The 17,554-nt window shown below is 38.4% G+C and overlaps 1 protein-coding gene across 16 annotated transcripts in view; it reads right to left on the bottom strand.

Annotated features, from left to right (window-relative positions):
• The window catches only part of MBTD1 (mbt domain containing 1), a 72,322-nt gene that overhangs the window by 50,440 nt on the left and 4,328 nt on the right, over nt 1-17,554 (bottom strand). For 3 of the 16 annotated variants that reach the window (XM_040497103.1, XM_040497101.1, XM_040497105.1), the window contains exon 3: nt 16,700-16,798. The exons of 12 other annotated variants lie outside the window; for them this stretch is intronic. The gene's annotated coding sequence lies outside the window, so the exon portion shown is untranslated. Of the gene's footprint in view, nt 1-603; nt 651-16,699; nt 16,799-17,554 lie in introns of those variants that run through there. One more of the 16 variants, XM_040497108.1, reaches the window with a different exon arrangement.

Here is a 17,554-nt window from a genome sequence, read left to right as displayed (position 1 = left end):
GGGATGGACTAAATGGGTAAGAGGCATTAAGGAATCTACTCCTGAAACCATTGTTGCACTATATGCTAACTGACTTGGATGTAAATTAAAAAAATTTAAAAATAAATTAAAAAAAATACTACTGGCGCACCAGGGTTGGCTCAGTCAGTTAAGCGTCTGACTCTTGATTTCTGCTCTGGTCGTGATATCACAGTTCGTGGGATGGAGCTGCACCTTGGGGTTTATACTGACACCACAGAGCCTGCTTGGGATTCTCTTTTTCTCTCTTTCTCTCTGCTCCAAACCCAGGTGCACTCTTTCTCTCAAAATAAATAAACATTAAAAAACCCCTATACCAACTTGTTCAGAAAACTGGAATATAGGCTAGTTTTCAACTCATTCTCTGAGGCTAACATTACTGATCCCAAACTAGACAAAGCCCTTACAAGAAAACCACAGAACAATATCCCTCATGTATGCAAATGTTAACAAAATTTTAGTATCTAAATCAAACAATATATAATAATAATAATAATAATAATAATAATAAAAGTGACCAAGTGGGTTTATTCCAGGAACGCAAAGCTAATTCAACATTTGAAAATCAATATATTCATGGGGTACCTGGCTGGCTCAGTAGGTAGAGCATGCAACTCTTGATCTTGGGGTCCTGAGTTTGAGCCCCAAGATGGGCATAGGGATTACTTAAAAAAAAGGAAAGAAAGAAAGAAAATCAATACAATCATTATATTAAGCCTAAAAAATAAATAAATAAAAGCCATAGGATTATCTCAAGAGATGCAGAAAAAGCATTTGACAAAATCCAACATCTATTCCTGATTAAAAAAAAAACAAAACCTCAGCAGAAGAGGAATATGAAAGAACTTCCTCACCTGATAAAGAGCATTAGGAAAGTCCTAAAGCTAGCATCATATTTAATGGTGACAATATGGATGTTTTCTAAGACCAGGAACAAGATAAGTGTATCCGCCTTTGCTACTTTTATTCAATAGTGTACTAGAGATTCTAAGACCATGTAGTAGGCAAAAAAGAAATAAAGGAATTCAGATTGGGGAAAAAAGTAATAAATAAATCTTTATTCCCAGACAACACTGTAGAAAATCTGATAAAATATACAAAGAGCTGCTTGGCTATATTAAGTGAGCTTAGCAAGGATACAGGATAGAATGTCAATATACAAAAATCAACCATATTTCCATATATTAGCAACAAGCAACCAGAGATTGATTAGAAAATACCATTTACAAAGCATCAAAAAAATATGGAATAAGGGGTGCTTGGGTGACTCAGTCGGTTAAGCATCCGACTCTTGATCTCAGCTCAGGTCTTGATCTCAGGGTCGTGACTTCAAGCCCCACATTGGGCTCCACGCTGGGCGTGAAGCCTACTTAAAAAAAGAAAAAGAAATAATTTGAGATAAATCTGGCAACAGATGTGCAAGGCTGATACCTTGAAAACTACTAAACGTTGCTTAAATAATTAAAGATCTAAATAAATAGGAAGATGCACAGTGTTCATGGATCAGAAGAACCAATAACGTTAAGTGATATTTTGGCGTGCCTGGGTGGCTCAGTTGGTTAAGCGTCCAACTCTTGGATCTTGGCTCAGTTCATGATCTTGTGGTTTCGTGGGTTTGAGCCCCGTGTCGGGCTCTGTGCTGACAGCATGGAGCCTGCTTGGGATTCTCTGTCTCCCTCTCTCTTTGCCCCTCCCCACTCATGCTTTTTCTCTCTCTCTCTCAAAATAAACAAATAAACTTAAAAAGAAAAAAATTCTCCCCAACTTGATTTACAGATTCAACTTGATTTACAGATTCAATGAGACCCAATCAAATCACAGCAGATTTTTTTTTTTTTGTGGAAATCAACAAGCAGATTCTAAAATTCATATGGAACTGCAAAGGACCTAGAAGAGCCAAAACAAATTTGAAAAGAACAAAGTTGAAACACTTAATACTTCCTCTCCAAGGTGCATCATGAAGCTGCATTACTTTGACATAAAATATAGATAAACATCAACAGAAGGGAACAGAGCCCAGAAATAGAGCCATACATGTATGGTCAACTAATATTTGACAACGGTGAAAAATCAATTAACAGCATTGTATGGTGACAGATGGTAGCTACACTTATGGCGAGCACAGCACAATGTCTAGAGAAGCTGAATGCTGTATACCTGAAACCAAGGTAACACTGTCAACTATATTCAAAAAAAAACAATTAAAAAGAAGAAAGAGGGGTGCCTGGGTGGCTCAGTCGGTTGGGCGTCCGACTTCAGCTCAGGTCATGATCTCGCAGTCCGTGAGTTCGAGCCCTGCATCAGGCTCTGTGCTGACGGCTCAGAGCCTGGAGCCTGTTTCAGATTCTGTGTCTCCCTCTCTCTCTGACCCTCCCCCGTTCATGCTCTGTCTCTCTCTGTCTCAAAAAAACAAACAAACAAAAAAAAACGTAAAAAGAAGAAAAAAACAAGGCAATTCAGTGGAAAAAAGTCTTTTCAACAAAAGGTGTTGGATCAAATACATTACTAAATTAAAAAGACAAAACAAAACAAAAACCAAACTCTGATCCATACCTCACATGTACAAAAATTAACTCAAAATGGGACACAGACCTAAATGTAAGAACTAAAACTATAAAACCTCTAGGAAAAAAAATAGGACAAAATCTTCATGACCTTGGGTGGGCACAAAATTTTTAGGTATGACATCAAAACACAAGGTCCATAAAAGAAAAATACTGACAAACTGGACTTTATTAAAATTAAAAACTGGTCCTAGGGAGCTACTATTAAGAGAATAAGACAAGCCACAGACTGGACAACAATATTTGCAAATCACGTGTGTCTGACAAAGGACTGGTATCTAGGATACATAAAGAACTATCAAGGGGTGTTTGGGTGGCTCAGTCAGTTTTGTGGCCAGACTCTTGGTCTTGGCTCAGGTCATGATCTCAAGGTTCATGAGATTGAGGCCCAGGTCTGACTCTGTGCAATCCAAGCTTGCTTGGGATTCTCTCTCTCCCTCTATGCTCCTCTCCCTATTGCACGTGCACACACATTCTCTCTCTCTCTCTCAAAATGAATACACTTGAAAATAAAATAAAAAAATATAAAGAACTATCAAAACTCAGTAACTGAAACAATCCAATTAAAAAATAAAAAAGCACAACATCTAAACAGACAATTCATTTATATATGGATGGCGAATAAGGACATGAAAAGATGCTCAACATCACTGGTCATCAGAAAAATGCAAATTAAAACCACGAGACACTCTTATACATCTATCAGAATGCCTGAAATAGAAAAATAAAAAACCCTCTATGGTCTAGGCAGCAAATGGAACTCTCAAACACTGCAGATGGGAAGGTAAAATACTATAAAAGCATTTCAGAAAAGCAGTTTGCTAAAATGTTAAATATACACCACCAACTACCCACAGCATTTCTATTTGCCTAAGATAAACGAAAAGATACATCCACATAAAAACACATATATCACATGTACACACACACACACACACACACACACACACACACACACAGGAATGGTCAAAACAGCTCAAAATTGGAAACAACCCAAATATCAACAGGTGAATGAATAAATAAATTATGGCATATCCATATAGTGATTCCATCTTGCTGCTCAGCTTAATAAAAAGTAATGAATTGATATATACAACAGCAGTAAGTCTCAAAATAATTACACTGCATGAAAATCCAGACAAGAGCACATGCTGTATGACTCCCATTTATATAAAATTTTAGAAAATGCAAACTATTTTTGCATTTCCTTCATTTTTACTTAATGTTCTATTTCTATTCCAAGATCGCACATTACGTTTAGTTTTCATGTCCCCTTAAGCTCCTTTTGGCTGTGACAATTTCTCAGGTTTTTCATGACCTTGACAGTTTTGAGGAGTACTGGTAGGTAATGACCCTCCACTGGGATTTGTCTCCTAATTTTCTAATGACCAGACTGGGTTGTTTTTTGAAAAAAGATCAGAGGTACTGTGCAGTAACCTTTGTATCCAATTATACAAAGAAACATGTTATTAACCTGAGTCATCACTCTTGGTATTGACCTTGACTACCTCTACCTGAAGCAGTATTTTTTCAGGTTTCCCAGGTTACAAAATTACTCCTAACCCCTTTCCATACTGTACTTTTCAGAAGTACAGTGGCTTTGTGAAGCCCACACTTCCGAAGTAGGGAGTTACACTCCCTCTTGACAATGGCGCATCCACAAAAATAATTTGGAATTCTTCCACATAGATTCCCTCTCCTTTTCTAAAATAAGTATTTCCTCTTTCAGGGTTGGAGGTTTTTCTCTCAGGTTGTATATCTCCAGTTGAAATACCATCTAACTGATGCTCTCAGGGTAGCAAATCCAGATTACGTGATTTCCACCTGCCTCTTACCGGTGATGATACGTTTGAAGTCCTGGTGTAGGTGTGGTCTGGTTCTCCATTGTTGTCTTACTATTTTCCCTTTTAGTAAGCAATCTGCAAGGAGATACTTAAAGACCATGCAAATATTCTGTTCAGCAAAATTTCACTATAGATTGAATACTCAGTGAGGATTTTTGCCCAATCCTATGACTTTCCAGGCTCAGAATGTCTTCATAGTTTCAGCTGGCATTCTTCTATAGGGAAGACCCCTCTCTTTTTTCTTTTTTTTAATTTTTTTTAATGTTTATTTATTTTTGATTCAGAGAGAGACAGAGCATGAGCAGGGGAGGGGCAGAGAGAGAGAGGGAGACACAGAATCTGAAGCAGGCTCCAGGCTCTGAGCTGTCAGCACAGGGCCTGACGCGGGGCTCGAACTCACGGACCGTGAAATCATGACCTGAGCTGAAGCTGGATGCTCAACCGACAGAGCCACCCAGGAGCCCCTCTTTTTTCTTATTAAGGGCATCAACTCATGCATTACTACTTTTATAATTTATAATTCATGATAGTCCTTAATTATCTGCAAGCTCAAACTGTCCCAGATTTAGCCGATGGGAGCCCCATCAAGCTGACTCCTGTGTCATTCTGACAAGCCCCTATCATTGTTTCAGCAATTCCTTTCTGGAATAGCAAGATATTCAAGCATATACTAATTTTCCTGTCCCAAGCCTAGAATCAACCATTTCTCCAAAGAGCCTTGGTTTCTTTTAGTGGAGAGTATTAGAAATAAAGATGTACGTACTCCACATGGTCATTGCTATTGAGACCTCTGTCTCTGGGCCCTTCGGTAGGCAGAGATGGAATATATACGTGTAGATATACGTATATATATGCATGTGACATGTCATATGAATACACACATATACCTGAGAATATCATGAATTCATATTTATAACTCCAATTCCAACCCATCCCATAGGACTTTTTATTTTCCCATACCTGTATTTGTATCTCTCTTCTGCCACAGTAAAAACCTTGGCTCCGGCCCAAATTACATGTACCTATTTGCTCAATTCTTTCATACATTTAAATAGTTTCAGGAGCACTACTGCTAAAAAAAACAAACAAACAACCTTATGAGTCCCGAATTTCTTTGTAGTTCTATCTCCCTAAACTGAAGGACAGAGTATTAAGAGTTACTTGGGGGGCACTTGGGTGGCTTGGTTGGTTGGGTGTCCGACTTCAGCTCAGGTCGTGATCTCATGATCTCTGAGTTTGAGCCCCATGTTGGGCTCTGTGCTGACAGCTCAGAGCCTGGAGCCTGTTTCAGATTCTGTGTCTCCCTCTCTTTCTGCCTCCCCGCCACCCCCTGCCCCCCGCCAACACTCTGTCTCTCTCAAAGATAAACATTAAACAAAAAAAAGTTACTTGGATTATTTTCTCCTTCCTTCAATGTGACTGTTAATGATTTGAAGTAAGTTGACTTTGGTTTTTAGTCTTCCCTGCCATCCTTATTGAATTAATTTCATTTCTGGAGACTATCTAAAAAAAATGGCTTTTGCTTCCAAAGATAAAGAACTATATAAAAAGTTGTAACTTGGAGGGGCGCCTGGGTGGCGCAGTCGGTTAAGCGTCCGACTTCAGCCAGGTCACGATCTCGTGGTCCGTGAGTTCGAGCCCCGCGTCAGGCTGTGGGCTGATGGCTCAGAGCCTGGAGCCTGCTTCCGACTCTGTGACTCCCTCTCTCTCTGCCCCTCCCCCCTTCATGCTCTGTCTCTCTCTGTCCCAAAAATAAATAAACGTTGAAAAAAAAAAAAAAAGTTGTAACTTGGAAATATGTTGCTCCTTCCCTGCTTCACCATCCACCTTTGTAGGCAGGTAACCGACTTTATTGCTTTCTGGTTCATCCTTCTTGTGTGTTTTGAAAAGGTAAATAGGTATATTTTCTTATTCCTTCTTTCTTATAGAAAAGGCCACATGCTAAATTTCTCTGTCCTTTGCTTTTATTAACTTAGAAATATATCCTGGAAATCATTCCATTTCACAGTGCACAGACATCTTCTTCATTCTTTTTTCAACTGCACAGTACTCCACTGTGTGCATGTTTATTCAATCTTCTTTGGACATTTTTCAATGCTTTACAATTACAAATACTGCTGCAATGAGGGGCGCCTGGGTGGCGCAGTCGCTTATTAAGCGTCCGACTTCAGCCAGGTCACGATCTTGCGGTCCGTGAGTTCGAGCCCCGCGTCAGGCTCTGGGCTGATGGCTCAGAGCCTGGAGCCTGTTTCCGATTCTCTGTCTCCCTCTCTCTCTGACCCTCCCCCGTTCATGCTCTGTCTCTCCCTGTCCCAAAAATAAATAAAACGTTGAAAAAAAAAAATACTGCTGCAATGAATGAACTTATGCATGTGTGAACCTATGTATATATTTAAAACTGAGGATCACCTTCAGAATATATTCTTTGGGTAGAGGAGTGAATGTATATGTAATTTAGTTAGGTATTACCCAATTTCTTCCCACAGAAATTTTACCATTTTGCATTTGCATCAGCAACAGTGAGTGTGTGTGTTTCCCTACAGTCTCAGCATGTGATTTCTTTTTGCCAATATAACAGATGAAAATGGTATGTCTGTGTAGTCTTTCTTTTTTTTAAACTTTCTACTTGGAAAGAATTTCAAACTTCTAGGAAAGTTGGAAAAATCATACAGTGAAATCCTGTGTACTCTATTCAGATTTGCCAACGACTAACATTTTGCCTCGTTGGTTTCATTCTTCTCTCTAGATATACTGACTTTTACTAAAACATTTAAGAGTAAGTTGCATAGATCACATCTTTTTGTCCTCCCCAAATTCAGTATGCATTTCCTAAGAATAAAATTGTTCTTTCGTAACTACAGCATAGTTATCAGCTTCAGGAAATTTAACATTAATGTGACATTCTCCCCCAATTTACCATCTACAGTCCAGTGAACCCAATAATGTCCTTTATATAGCATTTCTTCCTTTCAGTCTCCAGGATCACATATCGTATTTGTTTGCTTAGTTTCTTCAATCTGGAAGATTACTTTTGAATAATGCAGGCTCCCTCCCCACCTTAAAAAATTTTTTTTAATGTTTATTTACTTTTTGAGAGAGACAGACAGAGTGTGAGCAGGGGAGGGGCAGAGAGAGGGAGACAGAATCCGAAGCAGGATCCGGGAGCACAGAGCTCGATGCAGGGCTTGAACTCACAAGCTGTGAGATCATGACCTGAGCTGAAGTCAGATGCTTAACTGACTGAGCCACCCAGGCGCCCTGCCTCCCCACCTTTTTAATAGACTGTTTCTCATTTGAGCCTCATGTTTCCTCATTAGATCAGGTTATGTATCTCCGTAATACTACATAAGTGATATAACCTTCTCAGAGTATTACATCTAGAGGCAAAAGATGCCTATCTGTTCCTCATCGCTGATGCTAATTTTAATCATTCTTCAAGGTGTTGAAATTTTACACAGTACTTATCATATTTCTCCTTGCAACTAGCAAGCAATCTTGTAGACATATTTTAAAGTATGTGAATATTGTTTCTCATTGAAATCTCACCCCACCCAATCCCATCTCTAAATTTAACGTCCAATAGCTCTTGCCAAACCAAACATTACTGTGATGGCTGAAAAATGATGTTGTAATTCTAGTACTCTTTTACCAGTCAGCATAAAATTCTTCCATCTTCTCCTTAGGTTTACCTACCTACCTACCTACCTTTATTATCAGTATCAACTCATACTTTTGTTCTTCCCCAATGGTTTATAATTCACTACTGTCCTATTTTATTTTGGAGCTCAAATTATCCCATACGCAGCTACATGGATTCTTTTTAAAAAATTTTTCTTTTATTTATTTTGCGGGGGGGTGGGTGGGTGGGTAGGGGCAGAGAGAGAATCCCAAACAGGCTCCGTGCTGTTATTGTGGAGCCTGATACTGGGGCTCAATCCCATGAACTGCGAGAACATGACCTGAGCAAATATCAAGAGTTGGACACCCAACTGACTGAGCCACCCAGGTGCCCATCAAACTACACGCATTCTTTTGAACTTGCTCCTGCATCACTTTCACATGATACAATCAATTTTTGAGTATTGACTTTCTGGCATATCAAGATATTCCAGGATCATTTTGTACCTACATTATTCCAGCCCTGAAATCAACCATTTCTCCAAGGAGCTCTCATTCTTTTCAGTGGGGAATGGTATTAACCACCAAGATGTGCTCAGCTGTTTTACACAGAGCCATTTCTGTATCTTCTTTTCTGCATCTGTGTGATGTGTGTTCTTTTGTCCTTTTATCTTTAGGGTTTTTCGTCTTTTAAATATTTTTTTCAAAGTTCTTTGTATTTAGGAATTGACCCTTTGTAACATATGGCAAAATTTTATTTTGCTTATAAAGTGGTCATGAAATTAATTTTGTAAACACAGTAACATTTATCACTTTTATTACAACTTGATTTTGACTCTTAGAAAATTTTTTCTTAGAACCAGTGTATAGAAAAGTTTACCCATATCTTAACATATTTTTTAGTACTTATTTTTGAGAGCGTGCATGTGTGCAAGTGGGGGAAAGGCAGAGAGAGAGAGAGAGAGAGAGAGAGAGGATGAGAGAGAGAATCTAAAGCAGCCTCCACGCAGGCAGACCAGAACCTGACATGGGGCTTGATCCCACAACTGTGGGATCACGACCTGAGCCAAAATCAAGAGTCAGATGCTTAACTGACTGAGACACTGGTTGACCCACCCCACTTTTTTCCTGGCTTACTTTTTTTGTTCTTTTTCCTTTCTGAGCTGGGAATTATTTATTTTCACTCTTTTGTTTTTACTGTGACAAAGTAACCAGATTACAGGCACCTGGGGGGAGCTTAGTCGGTTAGGTGTCCAATTCTTCATTTTGGCTCAGGTGATGATCTCATGGTTCTGGAGCTTGAGCCCCCAGTCAGGCTCTGTGCTGACAGCGCAGAGCCTGCATGGAATTCTTTTTGTCCTTCCCCTGCATGTACACACGTGTGCACTCTCCCTCTCTCTCAAAAAACAAAAACAAAACCAAAAACAATAATAATAATAAAAATAAATAAACAAAGTAACCCAATAAAGCCCAAGATTTGCTCTAAGCCATCTCAGTGAATCAAGATTTAGTAACCAAGTTTCTATGCTCACCTCTGTGTAACAAGGCAGGCTTATGTAAACTGTCAGTGCTCACCCACTCAGCACACATTGCCTGACCCAGCTCTAATACTTCCCTTTGCTCCAGTAAGAAAACCAACCAGCAAAATGCCCAGTGTAACTTCCTTGTTCCTGCTTCCACTTTGGTCTATAAAAATCTCTTGCTTTGTAAAGCAATTTAGAGCTCCTTTCTATCTGCTAGATTGGATGCTGGCCAATTTATCAACTGCTAAATAAAGTCTGTAAGATTTTTAAAAAATCACTCAGTCGAATTTTGTTCTTTAATACGATAGAATTAGGACTATGAATTTTCCTCTGCTCACTGCCTTACATGTATTTCATAGATTTGTATACGCAGGATTTTCATTATCATAATTTTTTAGAAACTCTGTAACTTGTTTACAATACTCCTTGTACCCAAGAGGTTTTTTCCTTGACTGAGGAATAATTTTGAACGTGTATCAAGGCGCAGAATTTTTCTGTCACTCTACAAAGCACCCTCATGTCCTTTCCCAGTCAATCCTTCTCCTCCCCCATTAAAGTTCTATTACTACTGGTTAATTTTGCATATGCTCATTTAAAAAAAATTTTTTTTAATGTTTATTTATTTTGGGAGACAGACAGTGCGAATGGGGGAGGGGCAAAGAGCGAGGGAGACACAGAATCTGAAGCAGGCTCCAGGCTCTGAGCCGTTAGCACAGAGCCGGACACGGGGCTCGAACTCACGAACTCTAAGATCATGACCTGAGCTGAAGTTGGGACACTTAACCGACTGAGCCACCCAGGTGTCCCTGCATATATTTATTTAAATAGAATATAACACCACGGACATTTTTATAACTAATTTAGCTCACTCAACATAGTATTTTTTTCAGCATATTTGAGATTTATGCATATTATTACACATATGATTGGTTCATTGCTTTTTACTAATACTGCACTTTAACAATATTTGTTTATCCATTCTCCATCTAGATTTGACTACTTTGAATAAAGTCGCTATGAATATTCTCGTACAAGGCTTTGTAACATACAACAGAAGGTTTCTAAATTTCGAAGTGGAAATGTCCTTTTGCTTTTTGTTTTCTTATATGGGACCTACTAATGTTTTCCTAACGTATAAACTATTTTTGTGAATATTTTGTGGTTGAGAGAATGTACAGTATTCTGGTTTTAGGATGCAGATATACCAGAGAATCTGCCTCATTAAGTTTTGATCTTTTATAGTCCTACTTTCTGTCTACTGTACCTATCCTGTGTTCAGTGTCAATCTCCAACTTCAAGTGCTTTTTATGATTTGCATTTCTCATAATTTTTGCTTTATAAAGATTGTTGCTGTATTTGGTATAGAACTATTATATCTTTGTTATGAATTATGGGCTTTAGCATTACAAGCTGTCCTCCTTTGTCATTTAATGCTTTTTGGTTTGACTTCTAGTGTGGTATCAGCACTGCCGATCCTGCTTTCATGTTACTTCTATTTGCTTGGTTTATCTTTGTCCATCTTTTTATTTTTCGCTGTTTTAAAGATCTCATGTTATAAAGTTAGATTTTGATTTTATTCTTATATAACTGACATAGATTAGTTTGTTGGAGTTTGATTTTTGAGCTAATCTGAAAATCTTTTTATTGGTGAGGGAATCCTTACTGATATGACTGGTATGTTTGATTTCAATTCTGTCATATTATTTTGTTATAATTACTACGTGCATTATGGAACATTCATCACATGATTTTTCATGATGGTTTTCTTTGGCCTTTTAAATTAAATTTGCAGTGTTTTGAAAGGTTTATATATTTTTTTCTAATCCTTACCTTTGAATATTTTGTATTTCTTTAAAAACTTTTTTTAAATGTATGTTTATTTTTGAGAGAGACAGAGACAGAGTCTGAGTGGGGAAGAGAGGGAGACAGAATCTGAAGCAGGTTCCAGGCCCTACGCTGTCAGCACAGAGCCTGATGTGGGGCTCAAACTCACAAACCAGGAGATCATGACCTGAGCTGAAGTTGGATGCTTAACCGACTGAGCCACCCAGGCGCCCCTCCCTCTTTTATATTTCCATGTATCTTTTCTCTTACCTAACCTTTTTTTTCAGCTTCAAATGGTATCATTTTAATCCCTTGTAATAGTTTAACCTACAGTCAATAGTGTTACTCTAGTTTTTCCCTCCTAGTTTTTTTAGCTCCCTTCTTTCCACTGTCAGATCCTGTAACATTTATGTACACCATTCTGCTACCTACACCCCTACTCCTGATTTTAACCTTAGTTCAAAAAGACATGTAAAATACTGTCAAACTTTTTGCAGAAAATTTCCCAAATATCTCTTTTAGATGCAGCTCATCCTTTAAGTTTCCTTGGGAAGGGCTCCTGAGAACAGTATTCTCTAAATTCTTGTCCGTGTTTAAAACGTTTTCTACAGTCTTGACATTCAAAAGACAGTTGACTGGATATAAAATCTTTGGTTAGAATTTTCTTTCCTTACGCTACCACATTATTGTCTTGCTTTGTAGGTGATACCAGTCGAATTCTCTAGACCTTGTAAGGCACTTCATCTTTTACCTGTAAGCTTGGAGAATTTTTCTGTTTCTTTAAAGTCATACAGCTTTACTAAAACATAGCCTGCAGTTCACCTTCTGGTATGAACTTCTGATGTATAGATCTAGATCTCTATAGCCAGAAAGTTTTCTTGATTATGGTTTTATTACCAGATTTTATTAAAAAAATTCCCCCCCTAATGTTTATTTTTGAGAGCGCACTTGCACACACACACGTGCAAGTGGGGGAGGAGAGAGAGAGGGAGTCACAGAATCTGAAGCAGGCTCCAGGCTCTGAGCTGTCAGTACAGAGCCCGATGCAGGGCTCGAACCCATGAACTGTGAGATCACAACCTGAGCCAAAGTCAGATGCTTAACCAATGGAGCCACCCAGGCGCCTCTAAAAGATTTTTCTTTTTTTCTAAAAAATATTTATTTTTGAGGGAGAGAGAGCTCAGGCAGGGAGGAGCAGAGAGAGACAGCGGGAGATCAAGGATCTGAAGCAGGCTCTGTGATGACAGCAGAGAGGCTGATATGAGGTTCAAACTCATGAACGGTAATGAGATCATGACCTGAACTGAAGTTGGGCGCTTAACCGACTGAGCCACCCAGGTGCCCCCCCAAATTTTTATTTTTTTAAGTAATCTTTACACCCAACATGGGGCTTGAACTCACAACTCCGAAACCAAGAGTCACATGTTCTACCAACTGAGCCAGTCCAGGTGCCCCTATTCTTTTTCCTTATTGAGGGACACTAAATACATGTTACTTTTTGGACCCCTCTTCCATTTAAAGTATCAGTTAGAAAAGAATTTCATTTTCATTCTCTTGACCATTTTCCTGCTTTGCTTCAATCTCTTTTATTATGTTTGCCTTTGAATCTACTGTTTGGGGAAAACTTTATAATTCAGTCTTCATATGATAGGGTTTCTTCTTCTTTTCTCTAAGTGTAATCTACTCTGATTTTATTTCTTCCTGTTTTGTTTTTTTTTTTCCTTTCTTAGTTTTAGATTTCTGAATCATGGTTTTCTTTTCCTTGTATCTCTAACCAATGGTTTGGCGGCGTTTTATTTCATTTTGAGTGTTGTGTCAATTTTTTTCTGCGTTTTTCTGGGTGGGGGAGAGGAAAATTTTCATTAGTTGAGATGTTCTGATTCACATTATTTTTTCCAATAGGTCTGTCTGCATGTATTCCACTCTTTCCTATTTCTATTTATTTCATGGTCAAGGGTTCCTGGTTCCAGAACACTCCTACGTTTACTTTTTCTTTTTCTGTAAGAGTTGTTAGTTTCTCCTTTTCCTTCTTTCTCTTCACTGCCATGTCTCCACCTCTTCCCTACGAGGCACTGGTTACTTTCAAGCTCTTCTCCATGGCTGAAGCTGCAAACTACCAAATTTCAAACCTGTGTTCAGTATTTTGGAACTTAGTGTTGGAGTCTTCTCTTTTGGAAGCGATACTCTGTGCTTCATCTAAGTGTTCCATGGCCTAAAACCCTATCACTGAACCCATTAAAACCATTAAGCCTTCTCTCTCTCATTCTTCACATCCCGCAGGACTTGGCAGAAGGAGCTCCTGGAATCTGATTATTTCCCTTAGAGGTAATCTGAAGGTTGTGATAATCTGCTTATTTTTTTTTTTTAAACGTTTATTTATTTTTGAGACAGAGAGAGACAGAGCATGAACGGGGGAGGGTCAGAGAGAGGGAGACACAGAATCTGAAACAGGCTCCAGGCTCTGAGCTGTCAGCACAGAGCCCGACGCGGGGCTCGAACTCACGGACCGCGAGATCATGACCTGAGCCGAAGTCGGCCGCTTAACCGACTGAGCCACGCAGGCGCCCCTGATAACCTGCTTAGTAATAATGCTAAAGGCATGGGTGGTGTCTGATTGACATGTACTCTTTGTTGGCTTTATATAGATTTATGGAAAGGTGGGTGGGGAAATTGGATCAGGCTGCTGCCACTGTTCTCCAAAACTGAAGTTTACACATACATATTTACTCCTTTTTAGAAATACTGGTTTCGCCATTTTTTGAAACACGTTGTCCTCATCAGATTCACTTTTTGTATCACCTAACAGTTTTACAGAGTAAGTCTTCTCCATATTTATCAAATCTGATTCAGAAACACATTTTGCTGCATGGGAGTTTATTTTAAATTCCATAGAAATCCGTCACTGGACTGTTTTTACTAGTGATTTGTAAAGATCTATTATGATTAATACAATACATACAAGATGCTTGGTATGTGGCAGGCACATTCTAAGCACTTGATGTGTAGTAATGCATTTAATCCTCATAAATGTTATTACTCCCATTTTACAGATGAGGAAGCAGAGGCTCTAGTAGGCTAAGCAACTTGCCCAAGGTCATACTGCTAAAATGAACACTAGCCACATGAATCAAGAAAATAATCTTAAACCTATGTTAAATTTTAACCTGCTTTCTCTCTTTCTTCCCTTTAATTATTGTTTGTCAGCTAACTTCTGTAAGCACAGATAACAAGGATCAAATAAAACTATTTCCAGTAGTGTGCCTTTTTTTTTTTTTTTTTTTTAGCACTTTGCTCTTCAAAATGAAACTGAAAAATCATGTTCATTTGTTTACTATCTATTTGAGACCTTGAGTGTAAGGTGATGGGAAACTGCAGTTGGGAGAATATGTTACTTGGTATTCGGGCAAATGTGAAAACTCCTCACTCACCACAGAGAAAGTCAAAATATCTAGGATTCATACACTGGGTGATATAAGCCTAATCAGAATCATGGAGATACATTCTAGGTGAAAAAGCTAAAGAATTAAAAGGACTTGTTTCATGAGGGCTATATTGGGAAGAGAAAGAGATTGTTACAAAGGACCCTGTTTTGGGGGCACTTTTACCATGGTTTCACATTAGGCGCATGTATTATTCTTATAAAAACAAAGGTCAATTTCTATGAAGTGTAAATCACCTTCTTAAAATTCATTAAGCTGGTAAAAATGGAGAGGTTGAGGATATTTGGCATTGGCAAATGTATGTGTGGAACAGCCCTGACACACCCTTCATAGGAGGGACAATTTATGCCACCTTTTTGGAGGACAATTTGACATTATTTCTGAAATCTTACAAAAACAGGAGTGTGCCTTTTGACCATGTAATTCTGCTTTTTGGAATCCGTCCTTCAGAAATACTCAAAGGACACAAGGATCTGTGTGGAAAAAGGTTTCTTGCAGCAATAATGGAGCAGTGAGAAACTGGAGGCAATCTAACCACCAGTAGGGAGATAAATACTAATAGGTAAAGTACTGAGGAAAAAAGCAAATTGCAGGTAGGAATGGCATGACTCACTTTTTATTAAAAGAAACGATATATGCTGGTATGTGCACAGATTGATAGATCTATGTTTGTTTGTATATGCATTTAGGAAGATCCTAGAAGGAACAGCTAAACTATTAACAGGGTGAGAATGGGATGGAAGGATTATTAACTTTTCTATGGTTTTCATTTTCCTTTTTTTTTTTTAAAGGGGGGGAGGGGGCGGAAAGACTCTTAAGCAGGCTCCACGTTCAGCATGGAGTCCCACGTGGGGCTTGATCCCACAACCATGAGATCATGGCCTGAAATGAAATCAAGAGTCGGATGTACAACCAACTGAGCCACCCAGGTGCCCCCATTTTCCTTGTTTAAACAAAAAATGTATAGTACTTCTGTAGTGAAAAAAAATAAAACAACGTTTTTGTAGTGGTAAAACATAAGCAGGAGTGACAAATCACAGCAGAATTTCATTTCCCTACTGTAACTGTCACCTGATGAACCTCTCTCCCTATAAAGTCTACAGAGGAATTATAAAACTTTCCTAGGAGAAATTTTACAGAAGATATTTGAGATTCTAAATGCAAGCACAGATAAATATACAACCGGGTAATAGTCTAATTTCAATATGATTAAACTCATCATAAGTTAATCAACTCTCCATTATCCAAACCAATAGGGTACAGCAGCCCACCTAATTTTCTAGGTTTTATAGTCATGAAGCGTAAGTTTCCTAAAACCTTGCGTTTGAAAGTTGTATGTGTAAACTCACAAAGTGAAAACTGAAGGAGCTAAGAGATCTACGATAACTAGACTCAGTAGGAGCTAGAGAGCCCTTTAGCCCTTGCTGGTTTTCCTCATTCTGCCATCAGGTGAAAAGCTGTCTGGCATAGGGGTACAATTCACTGGCCTAAACCGAAATGCATTTATTCTTGCTCAGCTTACTATTAGGAGGAAGATAAACGGCGAGGACTTGGGATTACTGGGCTTCTGTTTTCCACAAGTTCAATGAGAAAGAATAAATTCGTGTCAATGATACAATCAAGAGGATACTGAAAGCAATAATATACTGAATCACCTTTTTAGACTGAAAAGTACCCTGGGAATAACAGGAGAGGACAATATTCTACATCCAACAGTGAACAAAAGCAAGCTGTTCTTGGACATGTAAGAAATACAAATTTCTATCTTTTGGGGTTCAAGTTCTGGTTCTACCACTTAAGACTTTGGATGTTAACAATTACTTTGGTCTCAGTTTCCCTCTCTTCTAAATAAGGAAAACATCACTTACCACACAGGAAGGATGTATGATTAAATAAAATAATTCACATGAATGGGCTTTCAGTTCTTCAGAAGAAAGCTATGAATCCTTAAGTATGAACCTGAAAAGCTAATTAAAAATAAGATGACCATGTCAAAATTAAATATGAAATGCAGTAGCCAAGATGGTCTTTAAAATCATTACCAGCTATCTATTCTATCACAAATAACAGAATTCATACTAAGGCTGGGACTGTAGTACAAATGCAGTTTGAGCAATCAAATGAGAGCATTTGCTAATATGTAAATATGGCAAAAAACAAGTTAAACAGACTACTCAGCATGATGTTGATTTGATACAACCCAAAACACTGATGTAGGGGCTCCTGGGTGGCTCAGTCAGTTAAGCGTCCGACTTTGGCTCAGGTCACGACCTCACGTTTTGTGGGTTCGAGCCCTGCATTGGTCTCTGTGCTGACAGCTTGGGGCCTGGAGCCTGCTTCAGATTCTGTGTCTTCCTCACTCTCTCTCTGCCCCTCCCCCATTCATGCTCTCTTTCTTTCAAAAATAAACATTAAAAAAAAAAAAAACTTAATAAAAACACTGATGTAAGAAGATATTCTCTTGGTGTTTATCTTTTGAAAATATATCTGGAGCAGGTCGAACAAAAGATATATTATCACTGAACACTAATAACCGTGGGGTATTAATAACGATACAATTAAAATATGGTTAAACACATATGTGTACATAAGGGGATTATTTCTTTGGTGTATAAAATAATTTGCAACCAGCTAACTAAAGTTTTGAGGCCTAAAAGTAAAGCAATAGATGACATATCAGCCAATATTTATTGAGCAATATAGACAAATCATTATGCTAAGCA

The sequence above is a fragment of the Herpailurus yagouaroundi genome, unplaced genomic scaffold (genome assembly GCF_014898765.1).
Source record: "Herpailurus yagouaroundi ecotype Mexico unplaced genomic scaffold, PumYag 189, whole genome shotgun sequence".
Lineage (NCBI taxonomy): Eukaryota > Metazoa > Chordata > Mammalia > Carnivora > Felidae > Herpailurus > Herpailurus yagouaroundi.
The sequence above is the reverse complement of the archived record's forward strand: the minus strand, read 5'-3'. Positions and strand labels throughout refer to the sequence as shown.